Source organism: Tyto alba, unplaced genomic scaffold (genome assembly GCF_018691265.1).
Source record: "Tyto alba isolate M040663 unplaced genomic scaffold, T.alba_DEE_v4.0 Super-Scaffold_7, whole genome shotgun sequence".
NCBI lineage: Eukaryota > Metazoa > Chordata > Aves > Strigiformes > Tytonidae > Tyto > Tyto alba.
Genome location: NW_024881328.1, coordinates 15,319,161 through 15,338,799, shown reverse-complemented (window position 1 = coordinate 15,338,799; position 19,639 = coordinate 15,319,161).

Genomic DNA, 19,639 nt, shown 5'->3' with positions numbered 1-19,639 from the left:
CAGTCACATCATTCTGTGCTTCTTCACCAAATCTCAGAGAGAACACAAAACATAATTTGGTTCTGTGAAGTTGCAATTAGCACTAGTGGTATATATTTCACAACTTCTTGATATTTCAGGGCTGGTATTTCCTGACCCTAAAGTGGAGTTACATGATTACAAAGATGGCTTTGATTTTTACTGGTCTGTACTCAATACAGAATTCCCAACAGTTCTTGAATTCTCCGTACTGTTATCAATCAGATTTCTTTTGGCAAATAGCCATCTTTTAGAACATTTTTGTGCTAACACAGTGATGCAAATGAACCTTATTGGGAACCTGAAGTTAGCTCAGATGCTAATGACAGGGGTGCAAATTAAGCCAATGTAATTTCCTGGTTTACTTTTTTTTGACATTCAGAACAGCATTCTGGTAAGACATCTACCCACTTTTTCCAAGATACTGGCCTTTCTCCAGTACCCAGTGCCTTGACTTTTTGTCATTTTTAATGGTTTTTAGTGTTATCTCAATTACACGTGCAGCACTGTAGTTGTCGTTAGATGAATTTTCTCTTTACTCTCACAAAATAAACCTCATTAAACATGGAATTTTGCACCAGAAAAAAACTGAAGAAGTTGGAAATGTACAGGATTATTTGCAAATGGATTAAATATATGCCTCATGCACGATAAACCAGAACACAACCATACAATCTGATTAACAGATTTTGATTTATTTTGTAGCCTTTTAAAATTTTGTTTCTCTTTCATATTCACTAGTAACATGCCGGTGAGTTTCTGCTAAGGAATTAGAGTTGAGCTGTACAGTAAGTCTTAAACTTTTCTTTGGTTTGTTCTACTGGATACACTGTTTGAAATAAACCCCTTTACAAATGAATGAATATTAGTCCTAAGCCTGTACTTAGGAATGAAGGCTTATTTGTGATACCAAATTGTAGCACAGATAGACCCTTTGATGTCATTACAGATTATTTTGCAGTGTTAGAACAAACATGCAATGTCATCTAACACTGAATATTATGTTAGAGTAGGAAAAAAAAGAAAACATTTAATTTTTATTAGGGCTCTTACATCTTAGATCATTACGGCAAGATTTCTCCTTAAGGAAAATAAACTTCATTAAAATGTACATGTAATTTCTCTTTAACCTCACATATACTTCAGATTAATTTCTTTCTAAAATAACACCTCATATTACCAGTTGGCTCATTTGTGATACAAGAGATTTATTGTCCTCTGGCAAAAAAATCTTCACTTAATTATTTTAATCTCATTTGCCTGTGTTATAACTACAAAATATTATTTTGCATTTTTACCAAGAAAGTGGGCAAAATCAGAGCTAGATCCTCACTAGGTGTAAGACACCTTATCCTATGAAAGGTTTAATTTGGCTACAGACTGAATTAGCGCCCTCCTCTATAAGCCATATATTGCGGGTGGGTTTCCTAATGAAAAACAAACAAACAAACAAACAGAAAAAGCCCCAACCAAAAACCCACAAAGAATTCTACTGCAGGAATTTTCAAGATGAAATTTTCCACTAACAAAAACCTTATTCTGTTTCTCCATGTACAGTCTTTGTTGTGGTTTGAGCCTGGTCAGCAGCCAACCACAATGCAACCACTCTCTCTCCCTTCTCTTCCAGCAATAAGAAGGGACAGAGAGCCAGGCTTGAGGTTCAAGATAGGACTGGGATGGGGAAAAAAATCCTCCTTTATGGTCACGAGCAAGAGGCAGACTCATTAGGGGAAGAAAAAAAGAACATACATTTATTACAGACACTAACAACACTTAACAGAGTAGAACAGTGAGAAGCATTGCCACATCTTGAGAACACCTTCCCCCCACCCCTCCCTTCTTCCCGGGCTCAGCTCTGCTCCCGATATCTCTACCTCCTCCTCCCAGTGACACAGGGGCAGGGAATGGGGGTGCAATCAGTGCTGCTGCTTTTTCCATCTTCAGTGGGGGGAGCTTCTGGAACTTCTCTTCCTGCTCCATCATGGTCCCCCTCTCACAGGAGACAGTCCTCCACAAGCTTCCTCTGACGTGAGTCCCTCCCACAAGCCACAACATTTCCTTACACTGCTCTGGTGTAGGACACCAACTTTCTCCAACTGGAATCCCTCCCATGGGCTGCAGCCCTTCCCGAGCTGCTCTGTCGTGGGACACCCCCACATGTTGCAATCCTCCCAGTGCTGAATTACAGCAGCGGGGCTACCTTTTCCCATGAGACCCCGGCCTTCTTCGGGCACAGCATCTTGATCAATCATGTGAAACCCCTCACAGGCCATAAATCAGTGTCTGCTCCACCATAGATCTTCATGGGTAGCAGGGGGGGCCACCCTGCCGTCTCACCACAGGATCCAGGGGGGTCTCTGCTCTGGCACACCTCCCCCCTCCTTTCTTCCTCTGTTTCTCCACTGACCTTGGTGTTCAGGCAGCTGCAGCCACTCCTCCTCACAAGTCCGACTGCCCATCACCACATCCCTTATTAAATACGTTATCGCAGAGGTGCAGAGATTGGCTCAATTTTCCAAACAGAAGTGGAGCTGACTTGGAGCTGAGGGAGCTTCGATAAACTTCTCACAGGGGGCTGCCCCTATAGCCCCCTCCCCTGCCACCAAAAATCTCTACCACTCACTCAACCCAGGACAGTCCTACCTAGAACAGAGGCAAGAAATATGAAGTTGTAACAGGGAAGCTACATTAAAGACTTAAAACAGGCAAAGAACACTTGTCTAAATATCTAACAAATCCTTGAACTGGTTTCTGCAGCAGCCAATAGTAGTATATCACTGAATTATATAATTCTTAAGTGGAAGGTTAGGGAGGAGGCTAATGATGCTTTCTTGGACCCACTTGCCTTTGTTGGAAAGTGTGCCCTCATCATCCAGGGTAAGGTCACCAGGCACAACTTCTTTGGATCATCAGTTTCCTACTCTTATTAGTGTGCTTTGAATCATTGAATTTTTCAGACACCACATGCAGTAGGACCATTTCTGGTAGAATTTGTTCTGATGATCTCAGAATAGGCCTGTATTCACCTCCTTTGTTTGAAGTATGAGACTCTTTGCAGGTCAGCACTGTCAAGACTGTTCTTTTATTTAGGGGGAAGATTTTTCATTAATTTCCTGGTCTGTCACTGAGAAGTTTTATCTTTATAATAAAGTGTCTTGAATTTCAGTTTGATTTCAGTCGTTTTTTCTTCTGTTAAGGAAAAAAATCTTTGTGATCTTTTCTTCAGTTCTATGCTACCAAGTCCATTATACTGCACAGTTTCCTTATGGCTACAGTCCTGCAAAATCTGCAACACAAACTGGAGTCTAACTTCTGGAATAGGACATCCCTTTTCAAAGAGTAGTGTTCAATACAGCACAGAGACCTCAAGAAATTATCATTCAAAAAGTCTCGTTTGTAAGTATTTAGGGAGTGGCCGTGAAATCAGTAGGATAGCACAGGTATATAAGATATGTATATAAACCCCTCCTCAGCTATTGCTGTTCTCAGGGAACACAAACAACAATCAATGTCCACATAAAGGTCTGCGGTGCACCTAGCAGGTTTTTAGACACAACTCCTGTAATATTCATACAATTATTACAGCTCTTGTTGCAACTCAATATCTGTTCTTGGCAGCATGTCATTAGACAACGTACACAGAACAGTGAGGCGACAAAACAACTCCTGCAGTGCTTAAGAATTTTAATCCATTCTACACTCGACAGCCAAAGAAACTGGATTGACATATTAGTAGAAGAGATCTTTTCATCTGTTACTCTTAGTCCTCAGTGACCTCTTTACAATAAAAAATGGATGGCACTTTTTTAACAGTCAATATAAAAGGAGTTTGTTGTGCTTCATAGAAATGTCCCCCAGAGAACAAATCTTTTATCCTATTATTTACTATTTCTATATATACTGAAACAATTTAAAGTTAGAGAGATTTCTAATGTGGCAGAGGCTGGAATGCAGAGGTGAAAGCCTCTCCATCACTTGGAAACAGTTCTGAGATATCAGCCAACCAGCACCTCAAATGTTCAAATGCACTGCAGTCCTGATGGATGGATAGCTTAATGCTGCTATGGTACCCTGCTGATCGATTTATCACATCAACCATTTCTCCACCATGATCCCCTTAAGGAAAAGGAGGAAATAGGGAGAACAGAGCCAGGGACATAAAAAGAAGTAAAACAAAAATAATCTCCATCAAGCTAGTAGCAATTTCCCAGTGGCACCAGCAACTGACAGGGCCTTTGTACCGTAGGATGATGAAACTTGCACTAAGTGGTATGTCATCTGCTAGCTCCTCTAGTTAAAACTGCAGGGAAGTGGGTGTCAGAATGACAGAGGACAAGAACAGACTTGAAAATGTCACTTCATATATATGGAATTTTTGACTAAAAGAGGTAAAATCAGTCCGTTTCAACCAGTAGCACGCCATTATTTTTTGTTGTTGTTTGAGCAATTCTCTTTTTATAAGCCCAGATCTTCTGGCAAAGATAAAGAGACTATTAATATGTGTTTTTTAATCTCTTGCTATATTGTCTACTTAAAACTTCCAGTACTGATCTTTAATTCAAAAAATACAAGAAGATAAAGATAATAAGTTATGCCATCAAAGAAGAAAGTTTTTGCTGTCCTGTTAGTTCTTGATGAAATTACCAATAATGAAATTTGGGAGTTAAAAAGTCCTTGTTCAATATATTAGAACATTTAGAGAAATCCTGGCATATCAGTTTAACATAACACCATGACTTAACTTTGTAGAGTGACATACTTAAATCTCTGGTCACTTGAACAAATGAATAAATGAATCATAATGTAAATTCCAAGAGCTGAGTTTGGACAGTTTAGTTCAACGTGACAATGTATTATGGAGAACTTAAATGAGACCTTCAATTATTAGTGAGTAAACTGATTTCAAGTCAATGTTAAACTCCCACATTTGGAAGACTCAAGCACAGAACTACAGATTAGGCCACTCTGGACAGGGCAAGAAAAGAAGTCTAAATAATATTCTTTAGTTCTCCAAAGTGAAAGTGGGAAACAGGACCGATAAGAGATTTGGCTCAAAGCAGTATATGTTCAATGAGGGAGTCTGGAAGCAAGAACAATAATCTTCAGTAGAATGACTTCAGATAGCAAATGTAAAGAAAGAAATTATTTGGTGACAGAATGGCTGTTTCTTTTCTCTTTCATCCCTAGCTACCAAAAGAATTAAAGAAAAAAAAAATCTACATGATTCAGTTGTTTGATTTCTGCAGAAGCATTAGGTCTATATCATGTAATATTTTTCACTAAAATGTTATTGAAATAGTTATTACTCTTCTGTTTACATTGCCTGAAAGCCAGGGACTTTATCAAATGAAGTGAATATTTGAAATATGCTTATAATTATATTTAGTATTAGTAGGAGAAAAAAATTATTCCCCTTCCCCCCCAAAATCAAGAAAGGAATAAAGAAAGCCATCAAAAACATTTATAGAGCACTTTGCTAAGACTTTTGCTGTCTGAAGCTGTATGACTATTCTGAGGAAATGTGTTTGCCTCATTCTTTTGTCTCTTAGACATTTGATAATGGTCTCTGCTGGAGACAGGATACTGATTTACATGGATCTGTCTTCTGACATCTTCATGAAGAAGGTGGTGCATCACTAGTCACAGAGAGAAACTGTGCCTAGTGCATCACTAGAGGTTTTCAAGACAGCTACACAAAGCCATAGCTGAGCTGATCCTCACAATCATTCCACTTCAATCAGGATTCTGGGCTACAGACCTCCAGAGGTACGTTCTAACCAACATTTCTGTACAGGATTCCATAAATATACTTACATTCCTACATTATCTTCTTATAAAATACTACTAAATTTTAAATGAATTGATTATACACATGATAAATCTGTACCTATGTATTTTTAAATTGCTAAGAATTAAGAATTTTTATCCTCTAATAGATAAAGAAATAAAACAGAATCAAATTTTCTTTTTTTAAAAACAAACAAAAAAAAAGTTGGAGTTATCAATTAAGATGGACTTTCCTTTTCCACTATTTTCAAGCAAAATAAAACAATTAACCCATCACACATTCTATTCGCTCACTCACTCAGGAATAAGTAACACACCTAAACAGAGGTGAGAACATACAGGTTTTAACAGACCTGGCGGTCTCCAAAACTCACAAAATGAACTGCTAAAACATTATCTGAATCCATCTTTTTAAAGCTGGGAAGAGAAACTACACACCTTGTTAATGAGTAGGTTAGACAGGGTGGATTCAATGTGCCATGAAACAGCTTGCTAACCTATATGTGGTGCCTAAAAGCACTGGTATCCCAGAGTCTTTTTCACTGGAAAAGGTGACAAGCAGAGACAACAGCTTTTATCAGACAGCAGATGAAGATCATGTCTGCAGCTGGTAATGCAGATGACAGTATATGCCTCTTGCTTACACTCCAATAAAGGAAGAGTCATTTGGCTGTGCTGCTTTAGGGTCCTTAAATCAGAGTGGTAAAACATAGATACAATTGGTGGGAACCAGCTGAATTACTATTTTGCAAACTGCATTGGATTGCAACAAAAAGACAATAGAGCTCACAGACATGTGAAGCCAGACTGCTTGACACTGATTTGCTGCCAGGTACTAAAAAGTGAACAGAGAAATAATTTTTGTGGGCTTTTAGAACACATTCTTTCCTTTTGGGTTACAAGATACTCATTAACAAACAACAAACTATTTATTTTCCTGCTTCATGGGAGGGAGAAAACATTAAAAAACCAACATCCCACATCCAGATGTGCCGTTTTACTAAAGGTGTCTTAACTGAGCAGGATTCTTAAGCTTTATTGAATACTACACATACTGGAGTTCTTCCTAGGAGAAAGACACTTTTTCTGATAGCATTTGCTCTCATTTTCTCAGAATAATCTCTTTGTTTAATGCCTTATATTCAACATGGTTCGAACAGTTATTTGCCTAGAGAAGATGAAAGAATGGGGTTTTAGTTGTTTTCTTTTTCGCTTTCTGATCCCCTAATACAGGAAAAAAATGGTGATATTTACCATAAGGATTTATTTTAGACAAGGACTTTCACAAAGACTCAAATATGAAATCCACAGCCCCTTTAGACACTATGCTTTCTTAAGTAATTGAATCTTTTGCTCTTCAAGAGCAGCCTATTACAAAGTAAATTGGTGTTTTGTTTCTCTTTAACAATCTTTCTTCTCCTCTGATATCCTAATCTTGCTAGTCAGTTAGTAGAAGCACGTTGCTCCATTTGCTTGAATAAACTACTGTAAAAAGTACTCAATGACCTACATGAACATAATGTTCAATTTACTCCCTAGGACTGAATGACAAAAGAAAGGTGACTTTTAATGATTCTAAAAGCATCGAATGAGATCAATAAACCATCAAAGATTTGATCCCAGGAGACCTCTTAGCAGCTCTCTTTGCTCATAGTTTCCTTTCAGAGAAGATTGTATGTGAAAATGAAGTTCTCTGTCTGTTAATGGATTTTCAGTCTCTTTTGTATGCATTAAGTAAAGTATAATTAGCACCTGCATTCTTCAAGCTTTCAAGAGCATTACTTGTGTCTGCCTCTGCTATTTTCTTGTTTTGATGGAAGTTGCAACCCTTCATACACCAGAGCTTTGTTATAAAAAACTACATTGTTCAGGAAAACAATGCCATAAGTAGTAACTTGATTTAGTAAGATTTTTTTTTTTTTTAACAGAATACTCTGATTTTTAAGTGACAAATAAATAAATTAAAAGTTAAATACTACAGATAAATATAGAGTTTTCTAACATGCCTCATTCAGTTCATTAGGGATCTTATGTTTTCTATGACAATCTGAGTTCCTTGTTAGGTCTCTATTTGCACTGAAGAGAGAAAGCAGGATCTCTAGGTAGTCCCTGGTTTAAAACATCATGGGAGTGGTATCCATACAAAAACGTGTTCTGATGTGAAAAAGGTATATCAATCAGTTCAACAGTGACAGAAATGAATTCATTTTAACAATAAATTAGATTTACTAGATATTCTTATTTGTATTACTGACTTGCCTTAACAATCATCTGGTTGGTACAACAACAAAGAATGTCTCTTTTAAAAAAAGTCTGCGTTATGATAACCTATATGGCTTTGTTCTTTCATTTTCTTTCTGCTTGGGTCATGGAGGCAGCCAGAATTTCAGGGTTTTGGTAGATTAATATTTTTCAAATCAATGTTTCTAACATATAGTTCACCATATTTCCCTGAGTATGAGCAGTATTATTCTATGCAGATGATTAATACTGCTTTCTAGTATATGCATAGAATCTGTTCTTAATTGAAGCAGCTTTTTATTTGAAGTCAAAGATATGATCACAGGGACTGCAACACAAATGTGCCCCAGTGTTCTGCTAGTAAATTAGAGACATAAAAAACAATCTGAACAAGTGCAATTGTACTATTTCTCAGACTGAGATTTATACAGAACACATATTGTGCAAAGCAAGTAAATTTTGTCCACTTATTTCAAAATATACATAGTTGTTTGTAGCACAAATGAGAATGAAATACATGTGCATGCATAAGAAAGTACAGCAATCGCCAAAAAAAATGTAAATAGAAATCCAACTTGTATGACGTTATCCCTGACAGACAAGGGCCTGATACATCAAAGAATAAACACATATATCATTAAATTGTTCAATAGGGTATTTATATTCATATAACTGCCCCTGTCAGACTTGGTTAGAACATGGATGTTGTGGTTTGGGCCCGGTTGGCAGCCAACCACAATGCAGCACCTCTCTCTCCCTTCCCCTCCGGCAATGAGAAGGGACAGAGAGCCAGGCTTGGGGTTCAAGATAGGACTGGGATGGGGGAAAATCCCCCTTTTATGATCACGAGCAAAAGGCAGACTCGTTAGGGGAAGAAAAAAAAGAACATACATTTATTACAGACACTAACAACACATAACAGAGTAGGACAGTGAGAAGCATTGCCACATCTTGAGAACACCTTCCCCCCACCCCTCCCTTCTTCCTGGGCTCAGTTCTGCTCCCGATATCTCTACCTCCTCCCCCAGTGGCGCAGGGGCAGGGAATGGGGGGTGCAGTCAGCACTGCCACTTCTCTTATCTTTGGTGAGGGGAGTGTCTGGAACTTGTTCCTCCTGCTCCATCATGGTCCCCCTCTCACAGGAGACAGTCCTCCACAAACTTTCTCCGACTTGAATTCCTCCCACGGGCCGCAGCGTTCCCCACACTGCTCCATCATGGGTCACTAACTTCCTCCGACTGGATTCCCTCCCACGGCTGCAGCCCTTCCCGAGCTGCTCCGGCGTGGGACACCCCCGCATGCTGCAATCCTCCCAGCTCTGAATTACAGCAGTGGGGCTACCTTTTCCCATGAGACCCCGGCCTTCTTCGGGCACAGCACCTTGATCAGGCGAGCAGGAGCAACAGGCCATAAATCAATGTCTGCTCCACCATAGATCTTCATGGGTGGCGGGGGGGGCCACCCTGCTGTCTCACCACAGGATACAGGGGGGTCTCTGCTCCGGCACACCTCCTCCCTCCTTTCTTTCTCTGTTCCTCCACTGACCTTGGTGTTCATGCAGCTGCAGCCACTCCTCCTCACAAGTCCAACTGCCCGTCACCACGTCCCTTATTAAATACGTTATTGCAGAGGTGCAGCTGATTGGCTCAATTTTCCAAACAGAAGTGGAGCTGGCTTGGAGCTGGGGGAGCTTCGAGAAGCTTCTCACAGGGGGCCGCCCTGATAGCCCCCTCCCCTGCCACCAAAAATCTCCACCACTCAACCCAGGACAATGGATTTGGGATTTTTTTTAATTTTTGGATATTTGTGTGTAAACTAATTAACAGATTTTAAGAATATAATCTTATCTCCCTCTTCTTTAAAAGAACTCTAAACACTTAGTTGAATAACACGGTTGCAAAGCTGTAAGTTTAGGGGACCAAATGGACTTGTTCTCTGTCTGTAAAATAAAGTAGCTGGCTGAAGTACGGCTACCTGATCTGATGGGCAGTTCTGAATTTCAAGATATTTTCTGAATTCTATTACTTTCTTCATTACTTCTCACAGGACAATGAGCCCACTGCTGGCTGTCTCTCCCTTCATTTCCTCATCAGAAAAAATAAAAACGATAAAGCAAAGCAAAGCTATGTTCTTAATTTGATCAATTCAGACTACCTTCTTTGAGCCTGAGGCTGGCAGTCAGGAAGTGCACATATGTAAGTGAGAACAATGAGACCCATCTTCCCTGTGCTTTTTTAGTATTATGCATGTATGCAATATGCATACAGGAGCTCAGAAATGTTTTTTACTAAGGGAAAGAAACTACAAAACTTGTTCAGACAAATTGAATACTTGGTTATGCTATTAGGCATCTCATAATTTTACATGGAAAATTATAACCAATTTCTCCTGTAGTTCCCCACATTTCCTTAGAATAATCCCATTATACTGAAATGAAGACATATTTCCAGAAGCATCAGTGACTTTTAGTCTAAACTAATGTACATGGAACAAGACAACAGTAGTCATTTTAGCAGTATTTAGAATTACAACTAGTTAATGAACAGCATGCTAGTTACATATTGAAGCACATGCCCTGCTTTCTACTATGCAGTAGAGATGTTGGGTTTTTTCCTTATTCTCCCACTCTTTTCACTAGCCTGTTTACCCATCCTGCACTATCCAAACCTAAAATGGCTTTCTGTAATGATCATTTGGCAGAAGAAATTAAAACCTAACATCTTCCATAAAACTTTCTAATTTTTTATTGTTGCTAAATTTTCAATGAAAATATAATTTGAAAAATAGAAAAATTCTCCCATTTCTCTTTTATAGCAGTCATTATTTAAAAAAAAAAAAAATAAAAATAAAAAAGGCATTCCCCAATTCTCATAAACCAAATCTATTGGATCAAACTGCAAATCTTCTAACTTCAATATTCAAATAAACCCAAATTTCATTCCATATCCAATTGCAGTTCTGAATTCAGGCATGTGATGTTTTAACTCTAACCTTGTGTCTCCAGTCAATATCAGTAAAGGTTTTAATATGTGAAAAATCTGAAACATGTGGAAATCTTGTAGCTCATTATAATAGGACTTACATGATGATACAACACCTTGAACAATAACATTGTTATTAATAAGAATTTTCCACTGAAATTTGAGTGCATAGCTTCTTTCCCTGTTTTATCTTCCTCTGTACCTAAGGCAGACTCTTTAACAGAAGAATATAATAAAAACATGCTTAGTTTGTATCTGTATTGTGTAGGTTATGCACAGTGATTTTGTTTAGCATCTTTTTGTTCCCCAGCAAAATGAGACAGCATCCTCTGAACTATTCTCAACAACGCACCTCTAAGAAATCTGGATGCTGGAAACCTAACAAGTTTAAAAACCAGTGGAATCACCCAGAGAGGTTTAAATCATAACTTTTATCTAAGTTCCTTATTAAAATAAATAAAAATCAGCAAGTTTCAAATAAACATAAAACCAGGTATTTTCTGTTTGTGATGGTAAATATCTGCATGCATGAGACCTGGCTGAACTGATTTAACAGTAATCATGTTACTTGCTTATACTAGAGGGGAATCCAGGTCTCCCAATTACTAACTCACTTAACTCTATGTCAATGTAATTTTCCAGTCAAAATATTGATTAAAAATGAAAATAAAAAATAGTAGTATTGACCAAACAAATTAAATAGTGCATGTTCTCACAATAAACATCCTTTATTCTTCTCTGTGTCTTGAAAAACAGCTATTGATGCCAGTATCTGGCAATTTTAATGAGGACAGTGATACGTACTAGCAAAATTAAAGAATTAGATAAAAGCAAGTATATTTTTGTCTAAAAACAGTCAAAGATAACTATAGTATGAACCAGTCATTGTAAGGCAATAGAAATAAGTGACTTAAAAAATAAGCCACAATGATGGAATTTTAGGGGTTTAGAGATACATATTACATGTATATTATCTATTCTGTATCATGTTTCCAGTATGTTTTGAATGTTTTTTTAGATAGAACAAAGACTGTGACTAGATAAGCACTCATCATGGCAGTATACATTTCAATTCTTCTCTTTTGTGTCAAGCCATTTTCTCTCCCCTATAGACCGAAAAATAGCGTAAAGCTCAAAGCACAGTAGCACTTCTATGGAGTTTATAATCTCACTTACTTACAGAAAAGTTGTACCTAGTCCTCTACATCACTCAGGAGAACATCCAAACTATTTTCTATAATTTCTTCCTGATTTCCAGCTCACCAAAAGACCTTTAGATATATTTATATATGAGATACATGAGAGACTATTCTTTTCCAGCAGGGAAGGGAAACTTCAAAAATCAGACTCATTCAAACTAATAATGAAAACAAAACTAGGACTAATCCCATGTGGTCAGTTAATTGTTGTGGGTTTACTTTCATTCTGTGTTTTTCCCCCCACCCACACCTTTTTTTTTTTTTTTTTTTTTTTTTTTTTTTTTTTTTTTTTTTTTTCCTTATATGATCATTCTTTCCTTGTTTCAAGGACTGCCGAAACAATCGGTGCTGGAAGCTCAACTTCACATGGATCCTTTTGACTCTGAATGCTCAAGCTCTAAATTCACTCTGCCTACTTCTATCTCTCAAGGCAGGAAAAAAGAAAAAAATCCTTATTTTTTAATCTTTTAGATATGTAGTAAATTTGTGTTGGTTTGTTTCCTTTAAAATTGATACAAAAAGCTTCAGTATTATTTTCTAGAATTTTTTAAAACATATTTTCCTGATTAAATTCCATATTCAGGCTTAACAAGGTCATTCCATACATGGACTGTAACAAGAAAGAAAAGGTACAAACCAACCACAAATTCTTTATGAGTGCACAGGAACTTCATCTTCTCAAAGATGCTTGCCAGCCCACAACTGAGGAAAGGCAAAAACCAGCCTGAATCTAGAAGTAAAAGTTTCACTGTAAATTTAGTTTTCCCTTAGTTACGGTGAAACCAAATGACACTGGTTTCATGATACATGGATCAGAATACAATGTACAGGATACAATGATACATGGACAGGAAAAAGACTGCATAGAATACAGCTGTGAGATCTACTCACAGAACACTTCAGGGGTTGGTGTGATCCAATACCTTAACAAACACATTGTGTAATTTTACATGCTGCTGAACAACCACAGTCAGTGTCAGAAAACAAGTAGTTAATTGAAAACATTCCAACAAAACATTTCTGTCATTTTAAAAAGTTCCCAGAAAACAGTTTTATTTCACTGAAACAACTTTATGTCAATGAAATTCCATGGGGAAACAAAATCAAAACAAACAAACAAAACCACACCAACCAATCAACCAAAAAAAAAACCAACCAACCAAAAAAAAAAATCCCAAACAGTCAGAAATTAGCCTTTTCCGGTTACTTTGGTGATCTACGTGTCCTTTACATTTCTGGTGCAAGGCTTACAAGTCAATACTCCAAATCATTCAGACTAAGGCTAAGTACTGATAGTCTCAGAAAATATCTATACCACTAAGTAAAATAGGGCTACTGACCAAGTTAAAGACTTAACCTCTTGGCTGCTTAACCATGAGCTCACTCTCCAATACTGTTTTCGGATCCTCTACTACTTCTGTACCTCTTCTCTCTATGGAACTAGATTAAAGCCAATTGAATGAGCTGGCAGTATCGTCTCACTAGCCTACTCTTAGCAATACGGCCATGGCCAGAGTTCTCTAAAGCAGCCAGTGTCTAGTTTATCACCTTATATTCATTACTGTGATAACTGCAAAAGTCAAAAAGAGGTAAAAAAGACTTGATTAATCTAGGACAAAAAAAAATATATCTCACCAGAGCACTGAAAAACTGTTGGCTACATCCGTAATAGTAAATGAAGTAGGCTAAAGCACAGTCTTCTGGCGATGAGGACAAACTGATGACAAAGGCAGTTTTTTTACAGGTACTCTCTTTCCTTTACCCCACAGGATGGTCTCATTCCTACAGTCCAAAGCATAGGCTATGTCCTGAACATCCAGACTTTATGCCAACAGTGATTTCACTCAAAGTCACAATAGTTAAGTAAACAACCGAATTCCTGAGCAGTAGCTTCACCATCTTCTGCTATGTGTCAAATCTTCTTAAAAGTCCTTCCTCCATCCAGATATTTAAGCATATGTTTAATGGTGTTAGAAAACTGAAGAGTTTTTTAATTCCTTAGAATAAAGAACATATTCAAGCACGTTGTCTAAATCCCTAAGGACCTTGGCACTTGTCCATCCAGAAATCACTCCCTTCCCTGCTGTCACAGCTGAGGTTGCAGCTGCCAGCACTGACACTCAGCTGCCTGCCATTGGCAGTGGAGGTTTCTCAGCTGTGAGCCTTTGGCCAAATGACCGTCACAACCGGAATGGGTTGGGCTTATTGTCATTGCAGGCAATCAGAAGCTCAGCAAAATGCAATACATATACATGTGTGTATATATGTATGTGTGGGATTTTGCCTGTTTGATGGATTTGTTGCCTCTATGAAGTCACATGTGCTTTTCTAAGTAATAATATATTTGGCCTTCTTGCTATCATTTAAAAATATTGCTTTCTTGTGCTAAACCTAGGGTCTACTTAAAGCACTAGAAAATTACCCATTCATTTAAATAGATTTATCCTGTTAACTATGCAGATCTCTAAATTATTTTAATCACAGTTACTGTATAAGACAGTAAATTCTAGATTTTATATTTTGTCTCATTTCTCACAAAACCACATTTTAGCAAATGTTTTTTAAATTGCTGCTCTGCTTATTCAGTGAATTTTGAAAATGAAAATAAAGTTATTCTAGAGTATTATGTCCAGTTTTGAGGCCCCCAATGTAAGGAGGATATGGACCTCCTCAAGCGTGTCCAGAGGAGGCCACAAAGATGATCAAAGGGCCTGGAGTACCTCCCGTATGAGGACAGACTGAGAGAGTTGGGGGTGCTCAGCCTCGAGAAGAGAGGGCTCTGGGGACACCTTCTAGCAGCCTTCCAGTACTTAAAGGGGGCTTACAGAAAAGATGGTCAGGGACTTTTTGCAAGGGCATTTAGAGATAGGACAAGTGGTAATCATTTTAAACTGACAGAGAGTAGATTTAGATTAGATACGAGGAAGAAAATCTTTACTGTGAGAATGGTGAAGCACTAGCACAGGGTGCCCAGAGAAGCTGTGGCTGCCCCCTCCCTGGAAGGGTTCAAGGCCAGGTTGGACAAGGCTTTGAGTAGCCTGGTCTAGTGGAAGGTGTCCCTGCTCATGGCAGGGGGGTTGGAACTAGATGATCTTTAAGATCCCTTTCAACCCAAACTATTCTGTGATTCTATGAATAGTAGTATTCTCAGCTAGTCCTCCTGATTATACTGCTATTTGCTGTGTATAGCAAAATGAATATTCATTCCAATCTTGCTGGGCAGCTGGTGAAATTGCTAAATACCATTATTTCAGACAAGATAGAGTACCAGATTAATCCAAATATTCAGACAGCTTTGGTCTGGTAGAGGCTACTTTGTCTTTTAGCAGTAAATATCAAAAACATGTTAGCAACAAGCATGCAAGTTGTTCATAAATTTTGAAAGTGATGCTTTACTGAAAAGGATGACCACGTAATTTGAAACAAATGCCTTACTGTAATTACAAACATAATATATTTAAAGAGATGTCCATTTAAGGTGCATTTACCCAAAGTACTGGACACCTAATAGAATAATTTCATAGTTTTATTTAGAGCACTCACCATTCTAGCCTTTGTGCAAATGACCCTGCATGGAAATCTTATTGCTTGATAATATGATCATTCCCTACATATGAACAAAACTCTCTTATAAGCAGCCCTGGGCTACTTAGGCTTCTCAATGTCCTTCTTTCTCCACTTTAGTCTTGCATTTGTCTTGTCAATAGCATATTCCAATCTTCTGCCTTAGAACAACTACAATTGCCTCTGGCATCAGTTATGTTGAGGGTTTGTACTGAAGATAGGAAAACACTTCTCCAGTTATGGAAAATAGGAAGATCCCCTACACATATAGGAATCTAGGGCTAAGGCAGCACTATAATAATGAAGTCTCATTCAGGTCTGAAAAACTGTATAGCAGTATTGTTTTGTCTTGCATTAACCATGAAAGTTTTGGAAGACACACACAAACACCAAAATACATACAATCCTGCCCATGATGTACTATGATAGTAGGATAGGGTATGTCATGTCACCGACATTGCATACACTTTCCCTGCTCTTCTAAATTCCCTTGACCATCTATTGTGGACCACTGTCACAGGACACCATGTTAGCCAGACCTCTGATTTGACTAGGTATGGGTGTTCTTATACAATCATATAGCTGAATAAAAGCAAACAAACAAATCTCTAGACATGGTGTTAGTTTTTACTAATGCTACTTGGGAAGCAGTATGTGACTGTGCTACTGAATGTTGTGAATGTCATTATTACAATACAAAGTGGAAGAAATGAAGTTGTGTATCCATGGATAACTGTTGTTACCCAGTCCTAACACAAATTCAGAAATGTTCTTTTTCTCTCATTACAGAGGACTTAATAAATAAATAGTACACCATCAAGCCTTGACTGTTCCCTCAACTATCATTGCTTTTCCTGCCACAAAAGGAATGTTTTTAGTTCTCTTAATGAAAACAAGAAAGGCCTCACGCACTTAGAAGAAAGAAATTTAATTTGATAGTCTTGACTCTATTCAATAGTCTTGTGCTTTTCTTCAGCTATATGGATTTAAAATAAAATACAAGCTCTCAGTCAGCTCGGAGTTTATCTGTTTCAGTTACTAAATTTCATAATAACAAGGCAATTCTGGTATGCAAAAGTATTTGAACTTTTTTCATCTTGCATTACTGAGGGTGCAGCAACCACCCCTGACCTTCATGTAATTATGAAAGATTATCATCTGCAGCAGGTGTCACATGAAACAGAGTGAATACTCCATATATGTTCAGGCTGTTGATGATAGTTTGGGCAGTCAGGGTAAATAAACCACTTGGAACTTCACTCACATTTAAGTCAATGATTTAAAATATTAAATTGCTTAGACTAGAATTTCACTTAGGTTGCAGAGCAAATCACAAAATTCCCCTATTTTCTTCCCCAAATATTTGCTGATTTTATTTTTTTTTCTCAATGTAGTGATATTGACAACCTGTATATGTTTATTAAGACTTGCAATGCCTCTTTGATGTATCATTTACCCATACTACAAAAAACAGACACAAGCAACAAGACATTCTCTCTGTATTTTGTCTTTCTTCCCAGTGCAGACACCATAATCTAAAGGTACGATTACATTTCTCCCAGTATTGTCCACATCTTGTCTATCTGCAAAAGATAAGTGCATGAGGCTTCAGTTTGTCAGCATCCAAGAAGTACATGGGCTGAGAAAGGGGTAAGAGAAGTTCCTTGTGCTCCTCTGCTTGTCTGGGATACACATGGTCACAGTCTAGCTGTAATAAGGTTGCATCTTAATACAAATATAGCTTAATTCATAATCTCATAAAACATGATAGGTAAATATGTTCTTTTCTAATTAGGGAAGATAATGTTGCATCAGAGATGCAGAAAAATTCTGAATAAATACACTGAGCCTCTAGCAAATATAATAATACTTATGTGTTATGTAATTACTTTAAATATCTGTATAATCAAATATATACTCATTCTTTATAATGTATTCTGTTCTGCAGTGAAATCTGCTGCTTTCAGATGATCTTGTGGAATAGGAAAGGAATGAACTTCTTCCTTCTGTTTTCACCGAGACATAATAACACATCATATGTATAGTAAAGTGTTTTTCTGTAACAGTACAGTCTTAGATTTCAGATTTGAAAGCTTGCAAAGGTGTGTATCTATGTTATGATTATATTTCTTATTATGTTAATTTACTTATTTATTTTCACTAACTAGGACTTTTAAACATGCTTGATTAATCCAGGTTCAAGGAAAAACACAACCAGATATCTGTCCTTCTATGCACTGAAATGCAAATATTTGATGAGGTAATCAAAAGGTATGCAGATTGCAGGAAGGAAACAGAGCTCTACAATTTATTACAGCATTTTGCACACCTTCCAGACTAGACCCTTGGCCTTTCTAGTTGTTCTAGGTTTATGTATTCGGCCTGATGTAAATCACTTCCTTTACAGAAAGTTATCATCACTTGAAGGATCCTGAACTGTGGGGAAAATGTGCAGTCAACCCAACTATTCCAGTTCTTTTGTATCTCAAGAGGGAACTCAACTTCCAGTGCTTGAAAAGATAGACTCTACATTCATGTGATTGTTTTGAGGCACTAACATTTGCAGAGCATCTCCGAAACAAAGTGGGGAAAAAACCCTCAATATACTCCACTCTGCCATTTTCTGTATGAAAACCAGAATGCTCTTCTATTGAAATGTGTTCCAAGGCTCATCACAAGACAAGGAAAAGCAGCTCTTAAAAGAAGGAAAACAAGTAAGCATCACATCTGTGGGCATTAAACTTAAAGCTTCCTACCCACTATTCTGTACCTGTTTCCTGTCTGTATAGCCATAATATTTGTCAGGGAAGTGAGACTCGTGTCTCTAAGTGGACTCCATACAGCCATTTGTGCCTTATATGTCTATGCTCCCTTCATTAAAAGTTAAATGGTAACTGGAATGCAAAATGCAGAATCTAGACCTGACTGCTATACAAATCAAGCTAAAGTCATGGGCCATCATGATTGTGTTCAAAAGCTGATATGACATGAATAGGCTTTAGTTTAAGACTTGTTGTAAAGTGAAATAGGAACCAAATTCTCAACCCATTCAGCTTGACTGAGAGGACTATGGCTTGATTCTTCATAACAAATATGCTCAAGTCATCAGTCATTCTTGGTTAATTGCAGCATGAATCACCAGACTGACTAAAATACAGAAAATAACTCTCTTCACAGCCTGTGCTAGATCACATTATTTGTGGTATAGTAAATGTGCATCTCTATTGCCCACAGTGTGCCAGCTGCATGGATAGATTTACAACATTACTTCAAAGTATTGTCATCTTCACATATATGTTGTAATAGCTGACAGATTAATACTAGGAAATAGGCTGTAACTGGAAGAATAGCCAAAACTGGAATAAATTGCCTTAGACAGGTTAAGACACCTCTGTCATCAGAGGTGTATAAAAGCAGATTAGGCATGTGTCTATCACAAGTGGTTGCTTTTACCTTGAGGAGGCTTCAGCGAGTATTCTACAAACTTTTTTTTAGAATTCTAAAATACTATTACAACTCCCAAATGTATGAACATGAAAACAAAACCACAAGGTGTGAAAATGCCTGGCGTTCAGTCACCAACATCCAAATAAGAGGAAACTTTCTTTACCTCACATGTGAAGAGTAAGTTCTATTTTATCAAATGGTCTTAAGTAACATATATTTTTTTTCTGTTGAAAACTTGAAATCTTCCCCCCAAATTTAAATTTCCAATAATTCTTCTGATGTAAATTATTAAATTATGTATTTAGAAATTACACAGGACATAATACAAGTTTTTTATAATATCATCCAGTCAGGAACCAGATAAGATGCAACATGAATAATGATAATGTTTTTTGAACTATA